Source organism: Calliopsis andreniformis, unplaced genomic scaffold, assembly GCF_051401765.1.
Source record: "Calliopsis andreniformis isolate RMS-2024a unplaced genomic scaffold, iyCalAndr_principal scaffold0014, whole genome shotgun sequence".
NCBI classification, from domain to species: domain Eukaryota; kingdom Metazoa; phylum Arthropoda; class Insecta; order Hymenoptera; family Andrenidae; genus Calliopsis; species Calliopsis andreniformis.
In genome coordinates, this window is record NW_027480427.1 from 2335344 (window position 1) to 2361028 (window position 25685).

Below are 25685 nucleotides of genomic sequence, written 5' to 3' on the forward strand. Positions count from 1 at the left end.
CAACCAGTGAGAAATTAATGATCATTTCGACGTTTCGGGCATCCTAGACTTAACTCTGAGGCATTGCTCCACCAGGTCGAAGTGTTAGGGCCTTGGAATTCAACGCCAGAAGCATAAACTACAAAATAAATACAACACTCCTTCAATCGTATAAAACGAATAATTGCAACCTGTGTGAAGGTTATGGTCATATCTACGATCCGGACAACCTAGGCTTCACTGTAGGGTGTTGCTCCACCAGATCGAATAGGTAGGGCCATAGAAGTCAACGCCCGAAGCTAAAAATACGATAAATATAAAAGAGTTTTTCCATCGTATAACAGGAATAATTGCAACCAGTGTGAAAGTGATGGTCATTTCTACGTTCCGGGCAACCTAGGCTTCACTCTAGGACGTTGTACCACCAGATCGAATAGTTAGGGCCTTAGAAGTCAACGCCAGAAGCATAAAATACAAAATAAATAGAGCAGTTCTTACATGTATAAAACGAATAATTGCTACCAGTGTGAAAGTAATGGTCATTTCTACGTTCCGGGCAACATAGGCTTCACCCTAGTGCGTTGGTCCACCAGATGGAATAGTTAGGGCCTAAGAAGTCAACGCCAGAAGCATAAAATACGATATAAATACAACAGCTTTTCCATCGTATAAAACGAATAATGGTAACCAGTGTGAAAGTTATTGTCATTTCTACGTTCCGGGCAACCTAGGCTTCACCATAGGGCGTTGTTCCACCAGATGGAATAGTTGGGGCCTAAGATGTCAGCGCCAGAAGCATAAAATACGATATAGATACAACAGATTTTCCATCGTATAAAACGAATAATGACAACCAGTGTGAAAGTTATGGTCATTTCTACGTTCCGGGCAACCTAGGCTTCACTCTAGGCCGTTGCTCCACCAGATCGAAAAGCTAGGGCCTTAGAAGTGAACGCCCGAAGCATAAAATACAAAATAAATAGAACAGCTTTTCCATGTATAAATCGAATAATTGCTTCCTGTGTGAAAGTTATGGTCATTTCTACGTTCCGGGCAACCTAGGCTTCAACCGAGGGCGTCGTTCCACCAGATGGAATAGTTGGGACCTAAGAAGTCAACGCCAGAAGCATAAAATATGATATAAATACATCAGCTTTTCCATCGCATAAAACGAATAATGGCAAACAGTGTGAAAGTTATGGTCATTTCCACGTTCCGGGCAACCTAGGCTTCACCCTAGTGCGTTGCTACACCAGATCGAATAGTTAGGGCCTTAGAAGTCATCGCCTGAAGCATACAATACAATAAAAATACAACAGTTTTACCATCGTATAACAGGAATAATTGCAACCAGTGCGAAAGTAATGACCATTTCGACGTTTCGGGCATCCTAGGCTTAACTCTGAGGCGTTGCCCCACCAGATCGAATAGCTAGGACCTCAGAATTCAAATACAGAAGCAGAAAATACAATAAAAATGCAACAGTTCTTCAATCGTATAGCATGAATAATTGCAACCAGTGTGAATGTAACGATCATTTCGACGTTTCTGGCATCCTAGACTTGACTCTGAGGCATTGCTCCACAAGATCGAATAGTTAGGGCCTAAGAAGTCAACGCCAGAAGCATAAAATACAATATAAATACAATAGCTTTTCCATCGTATAAAACGAATAATAGCACCCAGTGTGAAAGTTATGGTCATATCTACGTTCCGGACAACCTGGGCTTCACGGTAGGGTGTTGCTCCACCAGATCGAATAGGTAGGGCCATAGAAGTCAACGCCCGAAGCTAAAAATTCGATAAATATAAAAGAGTTTTTCCATCGTACAACAGGAATAATTTCAACCAGTGTGAAAGTGATGGTCATTTCTACGTTCCGGGCAACCTAGGCTTCACTCTAGGGCGTTGTACCACCAGATCGAATAGTTAGGGCCTTAGAAGTTAACGCCAGAAGCATAAAATACAAAATAAATAGAACAGTTCTTACATGTATAAAACGAATAATTGCTACCAGTGTGAAAGTTATGGTCACCTCTACGTTCCGGGCAACCTAGGCTTCACCCTAGTGCGTTGTTCCACCAGATGGAATAGTTAGGGCCTAAGAAGTCAACGCCAGAAGCATAAAATACGATATAAATACAACAGCTTTTCCATCGTATAAAACGAATAATGGTAACCAGTGTGAAAGTTATGTTCATTTCTTCGTTCCGGGCAACCTAGGCTTCACTCTAGGACGTTGCTCCACCAGATCGAATAGTTAGGGCCTTAGAAGTTAACGCCAAAAGCATAAAATACAAAACAAATAGAACAGTTTTTACATGTATAAAACGAATAATTGCTACCAGTGTCAAAGAGTTGGTCATTTCTACGTTCCGGGCAACCTAGGCTTCACCCTAGGGCGTTGTTCCACCAGATGGAATAGTTGGGGCCTAAGAACTCAACGCCAGAAGCATAAAATACAATAAAGATGCAACAGTTTTGCCATCGTATAACAGGAATTATTGCAACCAGTGTGAAGGTAATGGTATGTTCTACGTTCCGGGCAACCTACTCTTCACTCTAGGGCGGTGCTCCACCAGGTTAAATAGTTAGAGCCTAATAAGTCAACGCCAGAAGCATAAAATAAAATATAAATGCAACAGCCTTTCCATCGTATATAATGTATATTAGCAAACAGTGTGAAAGTAATGGTCATTTCTACGTTCCCAGCAACCTAGGCTTCACTGTAGGGTGTTGCTCCGCCAGATCGAATAGGTAGGGCCTTAGAAGTCAACGCCAGAAGCATAAAATACAAAATAAATACAACAGTCTTTCAATCGTATAAAACGAATAATTGCAACCTGTGTAAAGGTTCTGGTCATTTCTACGTTCCGGGCAACCTAGGCTTCACCCTGGTGCGTTGCTACACCAGATCGAATAGATAGGGCCTTGGAAGTCATCGCCTGAAGCATACAATACAATAAAGATACAACAGTTTTACCATCGTATAACAGGAATAATTGCAACCAGTGTGAAAGTGATGGTCATTTCTACGATCCGGGTAACCCAGGTTTCACTCTAGGGCGTTACTCCGCCACATCGAATAGCTACGGCCGTAGAAGTCAACGCCTGAAGCATAAAATGCAATAAAAATACAACAGTTTTTTCATCGTATAACAGGAATAATTGCAGCAAGCGTGAAGGTAATGGTCATTTCTACGTTCCGGGCATCCTAGGCATCGCTCTTGGGCGTTGCTCCACCAGATCGTATAGTTAGGGCCTTAGAAGACAACGCCAGAAGCATAAAATGCAATATAAATACAACTGTTGATCCATCGCATAACAGGAATAATTGCAACCAGTGTGAAAGATATGGTCATAACTACGTTCCGGGCAACCTGGGCTTCACTCTTGGACGTTGCCCCACCAGATCGAATAGCTAGGACCTTAGACTTCAAATACAGAAGCAGAAAATACAATAAAAATGCAACAGTTCTTCAATCGTATAGCATGAATAATTGCAACCAGTGTGAAAGTAACGATCATTTCGACGTTTCGGGCATCCCAGACTTAACTCTGAGGCATTGCTCCACCAGGTCGAAGTGTTGGGGCCTTGGAATTCAACGCCAGAAGCATAAACTACAAAATAAATACAACAGTCTTTCAATCGTATAAAACGAATAATTGCAACCTGTGTGAAGGTTATGGTCATATCTACGTTCCTGACAAACTAGGCTTCACTGTAGGGTGTTGCTCCACCAGATCGAATAGGTAGGGCCATAGAAGACAACGCCAGAAGCATAAAATACGATATAGATACAACAGATTTTCCATCGTATAAAACGAATAATGGCAACCAGTGTGAAAGTTATGGTCATTTCTACGTTCCGGGCAACCTAGGCTTCACTCTAGGACGTTGCTCCACCAGATCTAATAGCTAGGGCCTTAGAAGTCAATGCCCGAAGCATAAAATACAAAATAAATAGAACAGCTTTTCCATGTATAAAACGAATAATTGCTTCCTGTGTGAAAGTTATGGTCATTTCTACGTTCCGGGCAACCTAGGCTTCACCCTAGGGCGTTGTTCCACCAGATGGAATAGTTGGGTCATAAGAAGTCAACGCCAGAAGCATAAAATATGATATATATACATCAGCTTTTCCATCGTATAAAACGAATAATGGCAAACTGTGTGAAAGTTATGGTCATTTCCACGTTCCGGGCAACCTAGGCTTCACCCTAGTGCGTTGCTACACCAGATCGAATAGTTAGGGCCTTAGAAGTCATCGCCTGAAGCATACAATACAATAAAAATACAACAGTTTTACCATCGTATAACAGGAATAATTGCAACCAGTGCGAAAGTAATAACCATTTCGAAGTTTCGGGCATCCTAGGCTTAACTCTGAGGCGTTGCCCCATCAGATCGAATAGCTAGGACCTTAGAATACAGATACAGATGCAGATAATACAATAAAAATGCAACAGTTCTTCAATCGTATAGCATGGATAATTGCAACCAGTCTGAAAGTAACGATCATTTCGACGTTTCGGGCATCCTAGACTTAACTCTGAGGCATTGCTCCACAAGATCGAATAGTTAGGGCCTTAGAAGTCAACGCCAGAAGCATAAAATACAATATAAATACAATAGCTTTTCCATTGTATAAAACGGATAATTGCTCCCAGTGTGAAAGTTATGTTCATTTCTACGTTCCGGGCAACATAGGCTTCCCTCTTGGACGTTGCCTCACCTGATCGAATAGCTAGGACCTTAGAAGTCAAAGCCAGAAGAAGAAAAAACAATAAAAATGCAACAGTTTTTCCATCTTCTAGCATGAATAGTTGCAACCAGTGAGAAATTAATGATCATTTCGACGTTTCGGGCATCCTAGACTTAACTCTGAGGCATTGCTCCACCAGGTCGAAGTGTTAGGGCCTTGGAATTCAACGCCAGAAGCATAAACCACAAAATAAATACAACACTCCTTCAATCGTATAAAACGAATAATTGCAACCTGTGTGAAGGTTATGGTCATATCTACGATCCGGACAACCTAGGCTTCACTGTAGGGTGTTGCTCCACCAGATCGAATAGGTAGGGCCATAGAAGTCAACGCCCGAAGCTAAAAATACGATAAATATAAAAGAGTTTTTCCATCGTATAACAGGAATAATTGCAACCAGTGTGAAAGTGATGGTCATTTCTACGTTCCGGGCAACCTAGGCTTCACTCTAGGACGTTGTACCACCAGATCGAATAGTTAGGGCCTTAGAAGTCAACGCCAGAAGCATAAAATACAAAATAAATAGAGCAGTTCTTACATGTATAAAACGAATAATTGCTACCAGTGTGAAAGTTATGGTCATTTCTACGTTCCGGGCAACCTAGGCTTCACCCTAGTGCGTTGGTCCACCAGATGGAATAGTTAGGGCCTAAGAAGTCAACGCCAGAAGCATAAAATACGATATAAATACACCAGCTTTTCCATCGTATAAAACGAATAATGGTAACCAGTGTGTAAGTTATGGTCATTTCTACGTTCCGGGCAACGTAGGCTTCACTCTAGGACGTTCCTCCACCAGATCGAATAGTTAGGGCCTAAGAAGTCAACGCCAGAAGCATAAAATACAATAAAGATGCAACAGTTTTTCCATCGTATAACAGGAATAATTGCAACCAGTGTGAATGTAATGGTCATTCGTACGTTCCGGGCAACCTAGGCTTCACTCTAGGGCGTTGCTCCACCAGATCGAATAGTTAGTGCCTTAGAAGTCAACGCCCGAAGCATAAAATACAAAATAAATAGAACAGATTTTCGATGTATACAACGAATAATTGTTTCCAGTGTGAAAGTTATGATCCTTTCTACGTTCCGGGCAACCTAGGCTTCACCATAGGGCGTTGTTCCACCAGATGGAATAGTTGGGGCCTAAGATGTCAGCGCCAGAAGCATAAAATACGATATAGATACAACAGATTTTCCATCGTATAAAACGAATAATGACAACCAGTGTGAAAGTTATGGTCATTTCTACGTTCCGGGCAACCTAGGCTTCACTCTAGGCCGTTGCTCCACCAGATCGAATAGCTAGGGCCTTAGAAGTCAACGCCCGAAGCATAAAATACAAAATAAATAGAACAGCTTTTCCATGTATAAATCGAATAATTGCTTCCTGTGTGAAAGTTATGGTCATTTCTACGTTCCGGGCAACCTAGGCTTCACCCGAGGGCGTCGTTCCACCAGATGGAATAGTTGGGACCTAAGAAGTCAACGCCAGAAGCATAAAATATGATATAAATACATCAGCTTTTCCATCGCATAAAACGAATAATGGCAAACAGTGTGAAAGTTATGGTCATTTCCACGGTCCGGGCAACCTAGGCTTCACTCTAGGCCGTTGCTCCACCAGATCGAATAGCTAGGGCCTTAGAAGTCAACGCCCGAAGCATAAAATACAAAATAAATAGAACAGCTTTTCCATGTATAAATCGAATAATTGCTTCCTGTGTGAAAGTTATGGTCATTTCTACGTTCCGGGCAACCTAGGCTTCACTCGAGGGCGTCGTTCCACCAGATGGAATAGTTGGGACCTAAGAAGTCAACGCCAGAAGCATAAAATATGATATAAATACATCAGCTTTTCCATCGCATAAAACGAATAATGGCAAACAGTGTGAAAGTTATGGTCATTTCCACGGTCCGGGCAACCTAGGCTTCACCCTAGTGCGTTGCTACACCAGATTGAATAGTTAGGACCTTAGAAGTCAGTGCCCGAAGCATAAAATGCAATAAAAATACAACAGTTATCCATCATATAACAAGAATAATTTCAACCAGTTTGAAAGCGATGGTCATTTCTTCGTTCCGGGCAACCTGGGCTTCACTCTAGGGCGTTGCTCCACCAGATCGAATAGTTAGTGCCTTAGAAGTCAATGCCAGAAGCATAATATACAATATAAATGCAACAGTTTTTCCATCGTATAAAACGAATAATAGCAACCAGTGTGAAAGTTATGGTCATTTCTCCGTTGCCGGCAACCCAGGCTTCACCCCAGGGCGTTGTACCACCAGATCGAATAGTTAGGGCCTAAGAAGTGAACGGCAGCAGCATAAAATACAATATAAATACAACAGCTTTTCCATCATATAAAACGAATAATTGCAACCAGTATGAAAGTTATGGTCATTTCTGCGTTCCGGACAACCTAGGCTTCACTCTATGGCGTCCTTCCACTACATCGAATAGCTACGGCCTAAGAAGTCAACGCCTGAAGCATAAAATACAATAAAAATACAACAGTCTTTCCTTCCTATAACAGGAATAATTGCAACCCGTGTGAAAGTCATGGTCATTTGTATGTTCCAGGCAACCTAGGCTTCACTCTAGGGCGTTGCTCCACCAGATCGAATAGTTAGGGCCTTAGAAGTCAACGCCAGAAGCATAAAATACAATATAAGTACAACAGTTTTACCATCGTATAAAATGTACAATTGCAAACATTGCGAAAGTAATGGTCATTCCACGTACCGGGCAACCTAGGCGTCACTCTGGTGCGTTGCTCCACCACATCTACTAGCTACGGCCTTAGACGTCATCGACAGAATCATAAAATACAATAAAGATGCAACAGCTTTTCCATCGTATAAAACGAATAATTGCAACCGGTGTGAAAGTTATTGTCATTTCTACTTTCCGCGCAACCTAGGCTTCACCCTAGCGCGTTGCTCCAACAGATTGAATAGTTAGGACCTTAGAAGTCAATGCCCGAAGCATAAAATGCAATAAAAATACAACAGTTTTTCCATCATATAACAGGAATAATTGCAACCAGTTTGAAAGTGATGGTCATTTCTATGTTCCGGGCTACCTAGGCCTCACTCTAGGTCGTTGTTCCACCAGAACGAATTGTTAGGGCCTAAGAAGTCAACGCCAGAAGCATAAGATACAGTATAAATACAACAGTTTTTCCATCATATAACCGGAATAATTGCAACCAGTTTGAAAGTGATGGTCATTTCTACGTTCCGGGCAACCTCGGTTTCACTCTAGGGCGTAGCTCCACCAAATCGAATAGTTAGTGCCTTAGAAGTCAACGCCAGAAGCATAAAAAACAGTATAAATGCAACAGTTTTTCCATCGTATAAAACGAATAATTGCAACCAGTATGAAGGTTAAAGTCATTTCTACTTTCCGGGCAACCTAGGCTTCACCCTAGGGCGTTGCTCCAACAGATCGAATAGTTAGGTCCTTAGAAGTCAACGCCAGAAGCATAAAATATAAAATAAATAGAACAGCTGTTCCATGTATAAAACGAATAATTGTTTCCAGTGTGAAAGTTATGGTCATTTCTACGTTCCGGGCAATCTAGGCTTCACCATAGGGGGTTACTCCACCAGATGGATTAGTTGGGGCCTAAGAAGTCAACGCCAGAAGCATAAAATACGATATAAATACAACAGCTTTTCCATCGTATAATACGAATAATGGCAACCAGTGTGAAAGTTATGGTCATTCCTACGTTCCGGGCAACATAGGCGTCACTCTAGTGCGTTGCTCCACCACATCTAATAGCTACGGCCTTAGACGTCAACGACAGAAGCATAAAATACAATAAAGATGCAACAGCTTTTCCATCGTATAAAACGAATAATTGCAACGAGTGTGAAAGTTATTGTCATTTCTACTTTCCGCGCAACCTAGACTTCACCCTAGGGCGTTGCTCCAACAGATTGAATAGTTAGGACCTTCGAAGTCAGTGCCCGAAGCATAAAATGCAATAAAAATACAACAGTTATCCATCATATAACAAGAATAATTGCAACCAGTTTGAAAGCGATGGTCGTTTCTTCGTTCCGGGCAACCTAGGCTTCACTCTAGGGCGTTGCTCCACCACATCGAATAGTTAGTGCCTTAGAAGTCAACGCCAGAAGCATAATATACAATATAAATGCAACAGTTTTTCCATCGTATAAAACGAATAATAGCAACCAGTGTGAAAGTTATGGTCATTTCTCCGTTGCCGGCAACCTAGGCTTCACCCCAGGGCGTTGTACCACCAGATCGAATAGTTAGGGCCTAAGAAGTGAACGCCAGCAGCATAAAATACAATATAAATACAACAGCTTTTCCATCATATAAAACGAATAATTGCAACCAGTATGAAAGTTATGGTCATTTCTGCGTTCCGGACAACCTAGGCTCCACTCTATGGCGTCCTTCCACTACATCGAATAGCTACGGCCTCAGAAGTCAACGCCTGAAGCATAAAATACAATAAAAATACAACAGCCTTTCCTTCCTATAACAGGAATAATTGCAACCCGTGTGAAAGTGATGGTCATTTGTATGTTCCAGGCAACCTAGGCTTCACTCTTGGGCGTTGCTCCACCAGATCGAATAGTTAGGGCCTTAGAAGTCAACGCCAGAAGCATAAAATACAATATAAGTACAACAGTTTTTCCATCGTATAAAATGTACAATTGCAAACACTGCGAAAGTAATGGTCATTCCACGTTCCGGGCAACCTAGGCGTCACTCTAGTGCGTTGCTCCACTACATCTACTAGCTACGGCCTTAGACGTCATCGACAGAATCATAAAATACAATAAAGATGCAACAGCTTTTCCATCGTATAAAACGAATAATTGCAACCAGTGTGAAAGTTATTGTCATTTCTACGTTCCCGGCAACCTAGGCTTCACCCCAAGGCGTTGTTCCACCACATCGAATAGTTAGGGCCTAAGAAGTCGACGCCAGAAGCATAAGATACAATATAAATACAACAGTTTTTCCATCATATAAAACGAATAATTGCAACCAGTATGAAGGCTATGGTCATTTCTACTTTACGGGCAACCTAGGCCACACCCTAGGGCGTTGCTCCTACAGATTGAATAGTTAGGGCCTTAGAAGTCATTGCCCGAAGCATAAAATGCAATAAAAATACAACAGTTTTTCCATCATATAACAGGAATATTAGCAACCAGTATGAAAGTGATGGTAATTTCTACGTTCCGGGCAACTTAGGCTTCACTCTAGGGCGTTGCTCCACCAGATCGAATAGTTAGTGCCTTAGAAGTCAACGCCCGAACCATCAAATGCAAAAAAAATACAACAGTGTTTCCACCATATAACAGGAATAATTGCAACCAATTTGGAAAGTGATGGCCAATTCCACGTTCCGGGCAACGTAGGCTCCACTCTCGGGCGTTGCTCCACCAGATCGAATAGTTAGTGCCTTAGAAGTCAACGCCAGAAGCATAAAATACAATATAAATACAACAGCTTTTCCATCGTATAAAACGAATAATTGCAACCAGTATGAAACTTATGGTCATTTCTACTTTCCGAGCAACCTAGGCTTCACCCTAGGGCGTTGCTCCCACAGATTGAACAGTTAGGGCCTTAGAAGTCTACGCCCGAACCATAAAATGCAAAAAAAATACAACAGTGTTTCCATCATATAACAGGAATAATTGCGACCAGTTTGAAAGTGATGGACAATTCTACGTTCCGGGCAACCTAGGCTTCACTCTAGGGCGTTGCCCCAACAGATCGAATAGTTAGGGCCTTAGAAGTCAACGCCCGATGCATAAAATACAATATAAATACAACAGTTTTTCCATCATATAAAACGAATAATTTCAACCAGTATGAAGGCTATGGTCATTTCTACTTTACGGGCAACCTAGGCTACACCCTAGGGCGTTGCTCCTACAGATTGAATAGTTAGGGCCTTTGAAGTCATTGCCCGAAGCATAAAATGCAATAAAAATACAACAGTTTTTCCATCATATAACAGGAATATTAGCAACCAGTATGAAACTGATGGTAATTTCTACGTTCCGGGCAACTTAGGCTTCACTCTAGGGCGTTGCTCCACCAGATCGAATAGTTAGTGCCTTAGAAGTCAACGCCAGAAGCATAAGATACAAAATAAATGGAACAGTTTTTCCATCGTGTAAAACGAATAATTGCTACCGGTGTGAAAGTTATGGTCATTTCTACGTTCCGGTCAACCTAGGCTTCAACATAGGGCGTTGTTCCACCAGATCGAATAGTCAGGGCCTAAGAAGTGAACGCCAGAAGCGTAAAATACAATATAAATACAACAGTTTTTCCATCGTATAAAACGATTAATTGCAACCAGTATGAAAGTTAACGTCATTTCTACTTTCCGGCAACCTAGGCTTCACCCTAGGGCGTTGCTCCAACAGATTGAATAGTTAGGACCTTAGAAGTCAATGCCCGAAGCATAAAATGCAATATAAATACAACAGTTTTTCCATCGTATAAAACGAATAATTGCAACCAGTATGAAAGTTATGGTCATTTCTACTTTCCGGGAAACCTAGGCTTCACCCTAGGGCGTTGCTTCAACAGATTGAATAGTTAGGGCCTTAGAAGTCAACGCCCGAAGCATAAAATACAAAATAAATAGAACAGTTTTTCCATCGTATAAAACGAATAATTGCAACCAGTATGAAAGTTATGGTCATTTCTACTTTCCGGGAAACCTAGGCTTCACCCTAGGGCGTTGCTCCAACAGATTGAATAGTCAGGGCCTTAGAAGTCAACGCCGGAAGCATAAAATGCAGTAAAATTGCAACAGTTTTTCCATCGTATAAAAGGATTAATAGCTACCAGTTTGAAAGTGATGGTCATTTCTACGTTCCGGGCAACCTAGGCTTCACTCTAGGGTGTTGCGCCGCCAGATCGAATAGTTAGGACCTTAGAAGTCAACGCCAGAAGCATAAAATACAATAAAGATGCAACAGCTTTTCCATCGTATAAAACGAATAATTGCAACCGGTGTGAATGTTATGGTCATTTCTTCATTCCGAGCAACCTAGGCTTCACCCTAGCGCGTTGCTCCAACAGATTGAATAGTTAGGACCTTAGAAGTCAATGCCCGAAGCATAAAATGCAATAAAAATACAACAGTTTTTCCATCATATAACAGGAATAATTGCAACCAGTTTGAAAGTGATGGTCATTTCTATGTTCCGGGCTACCTAGGCCTCACTCTAGGTCGTTGTTCCACCAGAACGAATTGTTAGGGCCTAAGAAGTCAACGCCAGAAGCATAAGATACAGTATAAATATAACAGTTTTTCCATCGTATAGAACGAATAATAGCAACCAGTGTGAAAGTTATGGTCATTTCTACTTTCCGCGCAACCTAGACTTCACCCTAGGGCGTTGCTCCAACAGATTGAATAGTTAGGACCTTAGAAGTCAGTGCCCGAAGCATAAAATGCAATAAAAATACAACAGTTATCCATCATATAACAAGAATAATTGCAACCAGTTTGAAAGCGATGGTCGTTTCTTCGTTCCGGGCAACCTAGGCTTCACTCTAGGGCGTTGCTCCACCACATCGAATAGTTAGTGCCTTAGAAGTCAACGCCAGAAGCATAATATACAATATAAATGCAACAGTTTTTCCATCGTATAAAACGAATAATAGCAACCAGTGTGAAAGTTATGGTCATTTCTCCGTTGCCGGCAACCTAGGCTTCACCCCAGGGCGTTGTACCACCAGATCGAATAGTTAGGGCCTAAGAAGTGAACGCCAGCAGCATAAAATACAATATAAATACAACAGCTTTTCCATCATATAAAACGAATAATTGCAACCAGTATGAAAGTTATGGTCATTTCTGCGTTCCGGACAACCTAGGCTCCACTCTATGGCGTCCTTCCACTACATCGAATAGCTACGGCCTCAGAAGTCAACGCCTGAAGCATAAAATACAATAAAAATACAACAGCCTTTCCTTCCTATAACAGGAATAATTGCAACCCGTGTGAAAGTGATGGTCATTTGTATGTTCCAGGCAACCTAGGCTTCACTCTTGGGCGTTGCTCCACCAGATCGAATAGTTAGGGCCTTAGAAGTCAACGCCAGAAGCATAAAATACAATATAAGTACAACAGTTTTTCCATCGTATAAAATGTACAATTGCAAACACTGCGAAAGTAATGGTCATTCCACGTTCCGGGCAACCTAGGCGTCACTCTAGTGCGTTGCTCCACTACATCTACTAGCTACGGCCTTAGACGTCATCGACAGAATCATAAAATACAATAAAGATGCAACAGCTTTTCCATCGTATAAAACGAATAATTGCAACCAGTGTGAAAGTTATTGTCATTTCTACGTTCCCGGCAACCTAGGCTTCACCCCAAGGCGTTGTTCCACCACATCGAATAGTTAGGGCCTAAGAAGTCGACGCCAGAAGCATAAGATACAATATAAATACAACAGTTTTTCCATCATATAAAACGAATAATTGCAACCAGTATGAAGGCTATGGTCATTTCTACTTTACGGGCAACCTAGGCCACACCCTAGGGCGTTGCTCCTACAGATTGAATAGTTAGGGCCTTAGAAGTCATTGCCCGAAGCATAAAATGCAATAAAAATACAACAGTTTTTCCATCATATAACAGGAATATTAGCAACCAGTATGAAAGTGATGGTAATTTCTACGTTCCGGGCAACTTAGGCTTCACTCTAGGGCGTTGCTCCACCAGATCGAATAGTTAGTGCCTTAGAAGTCAACGCCCGAACCATCAAATGCAAAAAAAATACAACAGTGTTTCCACCATATAACAGGAATAATTGCAACCAATTTGGAAAGTGATGGCCAATTCCACGTTCCGGGCAACGTAGGCTCCACTCTCGGGCGTTGCTCCACCAGATCGAATAGTTAGTGCCTTAGAAGTCAACGCCAGAAGCATAAAATACAATATAAATACAACAGCTTTTCCATCGTATAAAACGAATAATTGCAACCAGTATGAAACTTATGGTCATTTCTACTTTCCGAGCAACCTAGGCTTCACCCTAGGGCGTTGCTCCCACAGATTGAACAGTTAGGGCCTTAGAAGTCTACGCCCGAACCATAAAATGCAAAAAAAATACAACAGTGTTTCCATCATATAACAGGAATAATTGCGACCAGTTTGAAAGTGATGGACAATTCTACGTTCCGGGCAACCTAGGCTTCACTCTAGGGCGTTGCCCCAACAGATCGAATAGTTAGGGCCTTAGAAGTCAACGCCCGATGCATAAAATACAATATAAATACAACAGTTTTTCCATCATATAAAACGAATAATTTCAACCAGTATGAAGGCTATGGTCATTTCTACTTTACGGGCAACCTAGGCTACACCCTAGGGCGTTGCTCCTACAGATTGAATAGTTAGGGCCTTTGAAGTCATTGCCCGAAGCATAAAATGCAATAAAAATACAACAGTTTTTCCATCATATAACAGGAATATTAGCAACCAGTATGAAACTGATGGTAATTTCTACGTTCCGGGCAACTTAGGCTTCACTCTAGGGCGTTGCTCCACCAGATCGAATAGTTAGTGCCTTAGAAGTCAACGCCAGAAGCATAAGATACAAAATAAATGGAACAGTTTTTCCATCGTGTAAAACGAATAATTGCTACCGGTGTGAAAGTTATGGTCATTTCTACGTTCCGGTCAACCTAGGCTTCAACATAGGGCGTTGTTCCACCAGATCGAATAGTCAGGGCCTAAGAAGTGAACGCCAGAAGCGTAAAATACAATATAAATACAACAGTTTTTCCATCGTATAAAACGATTAATTGCAACCAGTATGAAAGTTAACGTCATTTCTACTTTCCGGCAACCTAGGCTTCACCCTAGGGCGTTGCTCCAACAGATTGAATAGTTAGGACCTTAGAAGTCAATGCCCGAAGCATAAAATGCAATATAAATACAACAGTTTTTCCATCGTATAAAACGAATAATTGCAACCAGTATGAAAGTTATGGTCATTTCTACTTTCCGGGAAACCTAGGCTTCACCCTAGGGCGTTGCTCCAACAGATTGAATAGTCAGGGGCTTAGAAGTCAACGCCGGAAGCATAAAATGCAGTAAAATTACAACAGTTTTTCCATCGTATAAAAGGATTAATAGCTACCAGTTTGAAAGTGATGGTCATTTCTACGTTCCGGGCAACCTAGGCTTCACTCTAGGGTGTTGCGCCGCCAGATCGAATAGTTAGGACCTTAGAAGTCGACGCCAGAAGCATAAAATACAATAAAGATGCAACAGCTTTTCCATCGTATAAAACGAATAATTTCAACCAGTGTGAATGTTATGGTCATTTCTACATTCCGAGCAACCTAGGCTTCACTCTAGGGCGTTGACCCAACAGATTGAATAGTTAGGGCCTTAGAAGTCAACGCCCGAACCATCAAATGCAAAAAAAATACAACAGTGTTTCCACCATATAACAGGAATAATTGCAACCAATTTGGAAAGTGATGGCCAATTCCACGTTCCGGGCAACGTAGGCTCCACTCTCGGGCGTTGCTCCACCAGATCGAATAGTTAGTGCCTTAGAAGTCAACGCCAGAAGCATAAAATACAATATAAATACAACAGCTTTTCCATCGTATAAAACGAATAATTGCAACCAGTATGAAACTTATGGTCATTTCTACTTTCCGAGCAACCTAGGCTTCACCCTAGGGCGTTGCTCCCGCAGATTGAACAGTTAGGGCCTTAGAAGTCTACGCCCGAACCATAAAATGCAAAAAAAATACAACAGTGTTTCCATCATATAACAGGAATAATTGCGACCAGTTTGAAAGTGATGGACAATTCTACGTTCCGGGCAACCTAGGCTTCACTCTAGGGCGTTGCCCCAACAGATCGAATAGTTAGGGCCTTAGAAGTCAACGCCCGATGCATAAAATACAATATAAATACAACAGTTTTTCCATCATATAAAACGAATAATTTCAACCAGTATGAAGGCTATGGTCATTTCTACTTTACGGGCAACCTAGGCTACACCCTAGGGCGTTGCTCCTACTGATTGAATAGTTAGGGCCTTTGAAGTAATTGCCCGAAGCATAAAATGCAATAAAAATACAACAGTTTTTCCATCATATAACAGGAATATTAGCAACCAGTATGAAAGTGATGGTAATTTCTACGTTCCGGGCAACTTAGGCTTCACTCTAGGGCGTTGCTCCACCAGATCGAATAGGTAGTGCCTTAGAAGTCAACGCCAGAAGCATAAGATACAAAATAAATGGAACAGTTTTTCCATCGTGTAAAACGAATAATTGCTACCGGTGTGAAAGTTATGGTCATTTCTACGTTCCGGTCAACCTAGGCTTCAACATAGGGCGTTGTTCCACCAGATCGAATAGTCAGGGCCTAAGAAGTGAACGCCAGAAGCGTAAAATACAATATAAATACAACAGTTTTTCCATCGTATAAAACGATTAATTGCAACCAGTATGAAAGTTAACGTCATTTCTACTTTCCGGCAACCTAGGCTTCACCCTAGGGCGTTGCTCCAACAGATTGAATAGTTAGGACCTTAGAAGTCAATGCCCGAAGCATAAAATGCAATAAAAATACAACAGTTTTTCCATCGTATAGAACGAATAATAGCAACCAGTGTGAAAGTTATGGTCATTTCTACGTTCCGGGCAACCTAGGCTTCACTCTAGGACGTTTCTCCAACAGATTGAATAGTTAGGGCCTTAGAAGTCAACGCCCGATGCATAAAATGCAAAATAAAAAGAACAGATTTTCCATCGTGTAAAACGAATAATTGCTACCGGTGTGAAAGTTATGGTCATTTCTACGTTCCGGTCAACCTAGGCTTCACCATAGGGCGTTGTTCCACCAGATCGAATCGTTAGGGCCTAAGAAGTGAACGCCAGAAGCATAAAATACAATATAAATACAACAGTTTTTCCATCATGTAAAACGTATAATTGCAACCAGTATGGAAGCTATGGTCATTTCTACTTTACGGGCTACCTAGGCTACACCCTAGGGCGTTGCTCCTACAGATTGAATAGTTAGGGATATAGAAGTCAACGCCGGAAGCATAAAATGCAATAAAAATACAACAGTTATCCATCATGTAACAAGAATAATTGCAACCAGTTTGAAAGCGATGGTCGTTTCTTCGTTCCGGGCAACCTAGGCTTCACTCTAGGGCGTTGCTCCACCACATCGAATAGTTAGTGCCTTAGAAGTCAACGCCAGAAGCATAATATACAATATAAATGCAACAGTTTTTCCATCGTATAAAACGAATAATAGCAACCAGTGTGAAAGTTATGGTCATTTCTCCGTTGCCGGCAACCTAGGCTTCACCCCAGGGCGTTGTACCACCAGATCGAATAGTTAGGGCCTAAGAAGTGAACGCCAGCAGCATAAAATACAATATAAATACAACAGCTTTTCCATCATATAAAACGAATAATTGCAACCAGTATGAAAGTTATGGTCATTTCTGCGTTCCGGACAACCTAGGCTCCACTCTATGGCGTCCTTCCACTACATCGAATAGCTACGGCCTCAGAAGTCAACGCCTGAAGCATAAAATACAATAAAAATACAACAGTCTTTCCTTCCTATAACAGGAATAATTGCAACCCGTGTGAAAGTGATGGTCATTTGTATGTTCCAGGCAACCTAGGCTTCACTCTAGGGCGTTGCTACACCAGATCGAATAGTTAGGGCCTTAGAAGTCAACGCCAGAAGCATAAAATACAATATAAGTACAACAGTTTTTCCATCGTATAAAATGTACAATTGCAAACACTGCGAAAGTAATGGTCATTCCACGTTCCGGGCAACCTAGGCGTCACTCTAGTGCGTTGCTCCACCACATCTACTAGCTACGGCCTTAGACGTCATCGACAGAATCATAAAATACAATAAAGATGCAACAGCTTTTCCATCGTATAAAACGAATAATTGCAACCAGTGTGAAAGTTATTGTCATTTCTACGTTCCCGGCAACCTAGGCTTCACCCCAAGGCGTTGTTCCACCACATCGAATAGTTAGGGCCTAAGAAGTGAACGCCAGAAGCATAAAATACAATATAAATACAACAGTTTTTCCATCATATAAAACGAATAATTTCAACCAGTATGAAGGCTATGGTCATTTCTACTTTACGGGCAACCTAGGCTACACCCTAGGGCGTTGCTCCTACAGATTGAATAGTTAGGGCCTTAGAAGTCATTGCCCGAAGCATAAAATGCAATAAAAATACAACAGTTTTTCCATCATATAACAGGAATATTAGCAACCAGTATGAAAGTGATGGTAATTTCTACGTTCCGGGCAACTTAGGCTTCACTCTAGGGCGTTGCTCCACCAGATCGAATAGTTAGTGCCTTAGAAGTCAACGCCAGAAGCATAAGATACAAAATAAATGGAACAGTTTTTCCATCGTGTAAAACGAATAATTGCTACCGGTGTGAAAGTTATGGTCATTTCTACGTTCCGGTCAACCTAGGCTTCAACATAGGGCGTTGTTCCACCAGATCGAATAGTCAGGGCCTAAGAAGTGAACGCCAGAAGCGTAAAATACAATATAAATACAACAGTTTTTCCATCGTATAAAACGAATAATTGCAACCAGTATGAAAGTTAACGTCATTTCTACTTTCCGGGCAACCTAGGCTTGGCCCTAGGGCGTTGCTCCAACAGATTGAATAGTTTGGGCCTTAGAAGTCAACGCCAGAAGCATAAAATACAATATAAATACAACAGTTTTTCCATCGTATAAAACGAATAATTGCAACCAGTATGAAAGTTATGGTCATTTCTACTTTCCGGGAAACCTAGGCTTCACCCTAGGGCGTTGCTTCAACAGATTGAATAGTTAGGGCCTTAGAAGTCAACGCCCGAAGCATAAAATACAAAATAAATAGAACAGTTTTTCCATCGTATAAAACGAATAATTGCTACCGGTGTGAATGTTATGGTCATTTCTACGTTCCGGGCAACCTAGGCTTCACCATAGGGCGTTGTTCCACCAGATGGAATAGTTAGGGCATAAGAAGTCAACGCCAGAAGCATAAAATACAATATAAGTACAACATCTTTTCCATCGTATAAAATGTATAATTGGAAACATTGCGAAAATAATGGTCATTTCTACGTTCCGGGCAACCTAGGCGTCACTCTAGTGCGTTGCTCCGACACATCTAACAGCTACGGAATTAGACGTCAACGACAGAAGCATAAAATACAATTAAGATGCAACAGCTTTTCCATCGTATTAAACGAATAATTGCAACCAGTGTGAAAGTTATTGTCTTTTCCACTTTCCGGGCAACCTAGGCTTCACCCTAGGGCGTTGCTCCAACAGATTGAATAGTTAGGAAATTAGTAGTCAATGCCCGAAGCATAAAATGCAATAAAAATACAACAGATTTTCCATCATATAACAGGAATAATTGCAACCAGTTTGAAAGTGATGGTCATTTCTACGTTCCGGGCAACCTAGGCTTCACTCTAGGGCATTGCTCCACCAGATGGAATAGTTTGTGCCTTAGAAGTCAACGCCAGAAGCATAAAATACAATATAAATACAACAGTTTTTCCATCGTGTAAAACGAATAATAGCAACCAGTGTGAAAGATATGGTCATTTCTATGTTCCGGGCAACCTAGGCTTCACCCCAGGGCGTTGTGCCACCAGATCGAATAGTTAGGGCCCAAGAACTGAACGCCAGCAGCATAAAATACAATATAAATACAACAGTTTTTCCATCATATAAAACGAATAATTGCCACCAGTACGAAGGTTATGGTCATTTCTACGTTCCGGGCAACCTAGGCTTCACTCTATGGCGTTCTTCCACCACATCGAATAGCTACGGCCTCAGAAGTCGACGCCTGAAGCATAAAATACATTAAAAATACAACAGTCTTTCCATCCTATAACAGGAATAATTGCAAGCCGTGTGAATGTGATGGACATTTGTAAGTTCCAGGCAACCTAGGCTTCACTCTAGGGCGTTGTTCCACCAGATCGAATTGTTAGGGCCTAAGAAGTCAACGCCAGAAGCATAAGATACAATATAAATATAATAGTTTTTCCATCGTATAGAACGAATAATAGCAACCAGTGTGAAAGTTATGGTCATTTCTACGTTCCGGGCAACCTAGGCTTCACTCTAGGGCGTTGTTCCACCAGATCGAACAGCTAGGGCCTAAGAAGGCAAAGCCAGAAGCATAAAATACAATATAAATATAACAGTTTCTCCATCGTATAAAACGAATAATAGCGACCAGTGTGAAAGTTATGGTCATTTCTACGTTCCCGGCAACCTAGGCTTCACCCCAAGGCGTTGTTCCACCACATCGAATAGTTAGGGCCTAAGAAGTGAACGCCAGAAGCATAAAATACAATATAAATACAACAGTTTTTCCATCATATAAAACGAATAATTTCAACCATTATGTAGGCTATGGTCATTTCTACTTTACGGGCAACCTAGGCTACACCCTAGGGCGTTGCTCCTACAGATTGAATAGTTAGGGCCTTAGAAGTCATTGCCCGAAGCATAAAATGCAATAAAAATACAACAGTTTTTCCATCATATAACAGGAATATTAGCAACCAGTATGAAAGTGATGGTAATTTCTACGTTCCGGGCAACTTAGGCTTCACTCTAGGGCGTTGCTCCACCAGATCGAATAGTCAGGGCATAAGAAGTCAACGCCAGAAGCATAAAATACAATATAAATACAACAGCTTTTCAATCGTATAAAACGAGTAATTGCAACCAGTATGAAATTTAACATCATTTCTACGTTCCGGGCAACCTAGGCTTCACCCTAGGGCGTTGCTCCAACAGATTGAATAGTTAGGGCCTTAGAAGTCGACGCCAGAAGCATAAGATACAATATAAATATAACTGTTTTTCCATCGTATAGAACGAATAATAGCAACCAGTGTGAAAGTTATGGTCAATTCTACGTACCGGGCAACCTAGGCTTCACTCTAGGGTGTTGCTCCACCAGATCAAACAGCTAGGGCTTTAGAAGTCAACGCCCGAAGCATAAAATACAAAATAAATAGAACAGTTTTTCCATTGTATAAAACGAACAATTGCTACCAGTGTAAAAGGTATGGTCAGTTCTACGTTCCGGGCAACCTAGGCCTCGCTCTAGGTCGTTGTTCCGCCAGATCGAATTGTTAGGGCCTAAGAAGTAAACGCCAGAAGCATAAGATACAATATAAATATAACAGTTTTTCCATCGTATAAAACGAATAATTGCAACCAGTATGAAGGTTAAAGTCATTTCTACTTTCCGGGCAACCTAGGCTTCACCCTAGGGCGTTGCTCCAACAGATTGAATAGTCAGAGCCTTAGAAGTCAACGCCGGAAGCATAAAATGGAATAAAATTACAACAGTTTTTCCATCGTATAAAAGGATTAATAGCTACCAGTATGGAAGTGATGGTCATTTCTACGTTCCGGGCTACCTAGGCCTCACTCTAGGTCGTTGTTCCACCAGATCGAATTGTTAGGGCCTAAGAAGTCGACGCCAGAAGCATAAGATACAATATAAATATAACTGTTTTTCCATCGTATAGAACGAATAATAGCAACCAGTGTGAAAGTTATGGTCAATTCTACGTTCCGGCATCCTAGGCTTCACTCTAGGGCGTTGCTCCACCAGATCAAACAGCTAGGGCTTTAGAAGTCAACGCCCGAAGCATAAAATACAAAATAAATAGAACAGTTTTTCCATTGTATAAAACGAACAATTGCTACCAGTGTAAAAGGTATGGTCAGTTCTACGTTCCGGGCAACCTAGGCCTCGCTCTAGGTCGTTGTTCCGCCAGATCGAATTGTTAGGGCCTAAGAAGTAAACGCCAGAAGCATAAGATACAGTATAAATCTAACAGTTTTTCCATTGTATAAAACGAATAATTGCAACCAGTATGAAGGTTAAAGTCATTTCTACTTTCCGGGCAACCTAGGCTTCACCCTAGGGCGTTGCTCCAACAGATTGAATAGTCAGGGCCTTAGAAGTCAACGCCGGAAGCATAAAATGCAATAAAATTACAACAGTTTTTCCATCGTATAAAAGGATTAATAGCTACCAGTATGGAAGTGATGGTCATTTCTACGTTCCGGGCTACCTAGGCCTCACTCTAGGTCGTTGTTCCACCAGATCGAATTGTTAGGGCCTAAGAAGTCGACGCCAGAAGCATAAGATACAATATAAATATAACTGTTTTTCCATCGTATAGAACGAATAATAGCAACCAGTGTGAAAGTTATGGTCAATTCTACGTTCCGGGCAACCTAGGCTTCACTCTAGGGCGTTGCTCCACCAGATCAAACAGCTAGGGCTTTAGAAGTCAACGCCCGAAGCATAAAATACAAAATAAATAGAACAGTTTTTCCATTGTATAAAACGAACAATTGCTACCAGTGTAAAAGGTATGGTCAGTTCTACGTTCCGGGCAAACTAGGCCTCGCTCTAGGTCGTTGTTCCGCCAGATCGAATTGTTAGGGCCTAAGAAGTAAACGCCAGAAGCATAAGATACAATATAAATATAACAGTTTTTCCATCGTATAAAACGAATAATTGCAACCAGTATGAAGGTTAAAGTCATTTCTACTTTCCGGGCAACCTAGGCTTCACCCTAGGGCGTTGCTCCAACAGATTGAATAGTTAGGGCCTTAGAAGTTAACACCGGAAGCATAAAATTCAATAAAAATACAACAGTTTTTCCATCGTATAAAAGGATTAATTGCAACCAGTTTGAAAGTGATGGTCATTTCTACGTTCCGGGCAACCTAGGCGTCACTCTAGGGTGTTGCGCCGCCAGATCGAATAGTTAGGGCCTTAGAAGTTAACGCCAGAAGCATAAAATGCAATAAAGATGCAACAGCTTTTCCATCGTATAAAACGAATAATTTCAACCAGTGTGAATGTTATGGTCATTTCTACATTCCGAGCAACCTAGGCTTCACTCTAGGGCGTTGACCCAACAGATTGAATAGTTAGGGCCTTAGAAGTCAACGCCCGAACCATCGAATGCAAAAAAAATACAACAGTGTTTCCACCATATAACAGGAATAATTGCAACCAATTTGGAAAGTGATGGCCAATTCCACGTTCCGGGCAACGTAGGCTCCACTCTAGGGCGTTGCTCCACCAGATCGAATAGTTAGTGCCTTAGAAGTCAACGCCAGAAGCATAAAATACAATATAAATACAACAGCTTTTCCATCGTATAAAACGAATAATTGCAACCAGTATGAAACTTATGGTCATTTCTACTTTCCGAGCAACCTAGGCTTCACCCTAGGGCGTTGCTCCCACAGATTGAACAGTTAGGGCCTTAGAAGTCTACGCCCGAACCATAAAATGCAAAAAAAATACAACAGTGTTTCCATCATATAACAGGAATAATTGCGACCAGTTTGAAAGTGATGGACAATTCTACGTTCCGGGCAACCTAGGCTTCACTCTAGGGCGTTGCCCCAACAGATCGAATAGTTAGGGCCTTAGAAGTCAACGCCCGATGCATAAAATACAATATAAATACAACAGTTTTTCCATCATATAAAACGAATAATTTCAACCAGTATGAAGGCTATGGTCATTTCTACTTTACGGGCAACCTAGGCTACACCCTAGGGCGATGCTCCTACAGATTGAATAGTTAGGGCCTTTGAAGTCATTGCCCGAAGCATAAAATACAATATAAATATAACAGTTTCTCCATCGTATAAAACGAATAATAGCGACCAGTGTGAAAGTTATGGTCATTTCTACGTTCCCGGCAACCTAGGCTTCACCCCAAGGCGTTGTTCCACCACATCGAATAGTTAGGGCCTAAGAAGTGAACGCCAGAAGCATAAAATACAATATAAATACAACAGTTTTTCCATCATATAAAACGAATAATTTCAACCATTATGTAGGCTATGGTCATTTCTACTTTACGGGCAACCTAGGCTACACCCTAGGGCGTTGCTCCTACAGATTGAATAGTTAGGGCCTTAGAAGTCATTGCCCGAAGCATAAAATGCAATAAAAATACAACAGTTTTTCCATCATATAACAGGAATATTAGCAACCAGTATGAAAGTGATGGTAATTTCTACGTTCCGGGCAACTTAGGCTTCACTCTAGGGCGTTGCTCCACCAGATCGAATAGTTAGTGCCTTAGAAGTCAACGCCAGAAGCATAAGATACAAAATAAATGGAACAGTTTTTCCATCGTGTAAAACGAATAATTGCTACCGGTGTGAAAGTTATGGTCATTTCTACGTTCCGGTCAACCTAGGCTTCAACATAGGGCGTTGTTCCACCAGATCGAATAGTCAGGGCCTAAGAAGTGAACGCCAGAAGCGTAAAATACAATATAAATACAACAGTTTTTCCATCGTATAAAACGAATAATTGCTACCGGTGTGAATGTTATGGCCATTTCTACGTTCCGGGCAACCTAGGCTTCACCATAGGGCGTTGTTCCACCAGATGGAATAGTCAGGGCATAAGAAGTCAACGCCAGAAGCATAAAATACAATATAAATACAACAGCTTTTCAATCGTATAAAACGAGTAATTGCAACCAGTATGAAATTTAACATCATTTCTACGTTCCGGGCAACCTAGGCTTCACCCTAGGGCGTTGCTCCAACAGATTGAATAGTTAGGGCCTTAGAAGTCGACGCCAGAAGCATAAGATACAATATAAATATAACTGTTTTTCCATCGTATAGAACGAATAATAGCAACCAGTGTGAAAGTTATGGTCAATTCTACGTACCGGGCAACCTAGGCTTCACTCTAGGGTGTTGCTCCACCAGATCAAACAGCTAGGGCTTTAGAAGTCAACGCCCGAAGCATAAAATACAAAATAAATAGAACAGTTTTTCCATTGTATAAAACGAACAATTGCTACCAGTGTAAAAGGTATGGTCAGTTCTACGTTCCGGGCAACCTAGGCCTCGCTCTAGGTCGTTGTTCCGCCAGATCGAATTGTTAGGGCCTAAGAAGTAAACGCCAGAAGCATAAGATACAATATAAATATAACAGTTTTTCCATCGTATAAAACGAATAATTGCAACCAGTATGAAGGTTAAAGTCATTTCTACTTTCCGGGCAACCTAGGCTTCACCCTAGGGCGTTGCTCCAACAGATTGAATAGTCAGAGCCTTAGAAGTCAACGCCGGAAGCATAAAATGGAATAAAATTACAACAGTTTTTCCATCGTATAAAAGGATTAATAGCTACCAGTATGGAAGTGATGGTCATTTCTACGTTCCGGGCTACCTAGGCCTCACTCTAGGTCGTTGTTCCACCAGATCGAATTGTTAGGGCCTAAGAAGTCGACGCCAGAAGCATAAGATACAATATAAATATAACTGTTTTTCCATCGTATAGAACGAATAATAGCAACCAGTGTGAAAGTTATGGTCAATTCTACGTTCCGGCATCCTAGGCTTCACTCTAGGGCGTTGCTCCACCAGATCAAACAGCTAGGGCTTTAGAAGTCAACGCCCGAAGCATAAAATACAAAATAAATAGAACAGTTTTTCCATTGTATAAAACGAACAATTGCTACCAGTGTAAAAGGTATGGTCAGTTCTACGTTCCGGGCAACCTAGGCCTCGCTCTAGGTCGTTGTTCCGCCAGATCGAATTGTTAGGGCCTAAGAAGTAAACGCCAGAAGCATAAGATACAGTATAAATCTAACAGTTTTTCCATTGTATAAAACGAATAATTGCAACCAGTATGAAGGTTAAAGTCATTTCTACTTTCCGGGCAACCTAGGCTTCACCCTAGGGCGTTGCTCCAACAGATTGAATAGTCAGGGCCTTAGAAGTCAACGCCGGAAGCATAAAATGCAATAAAATTACAACAGTT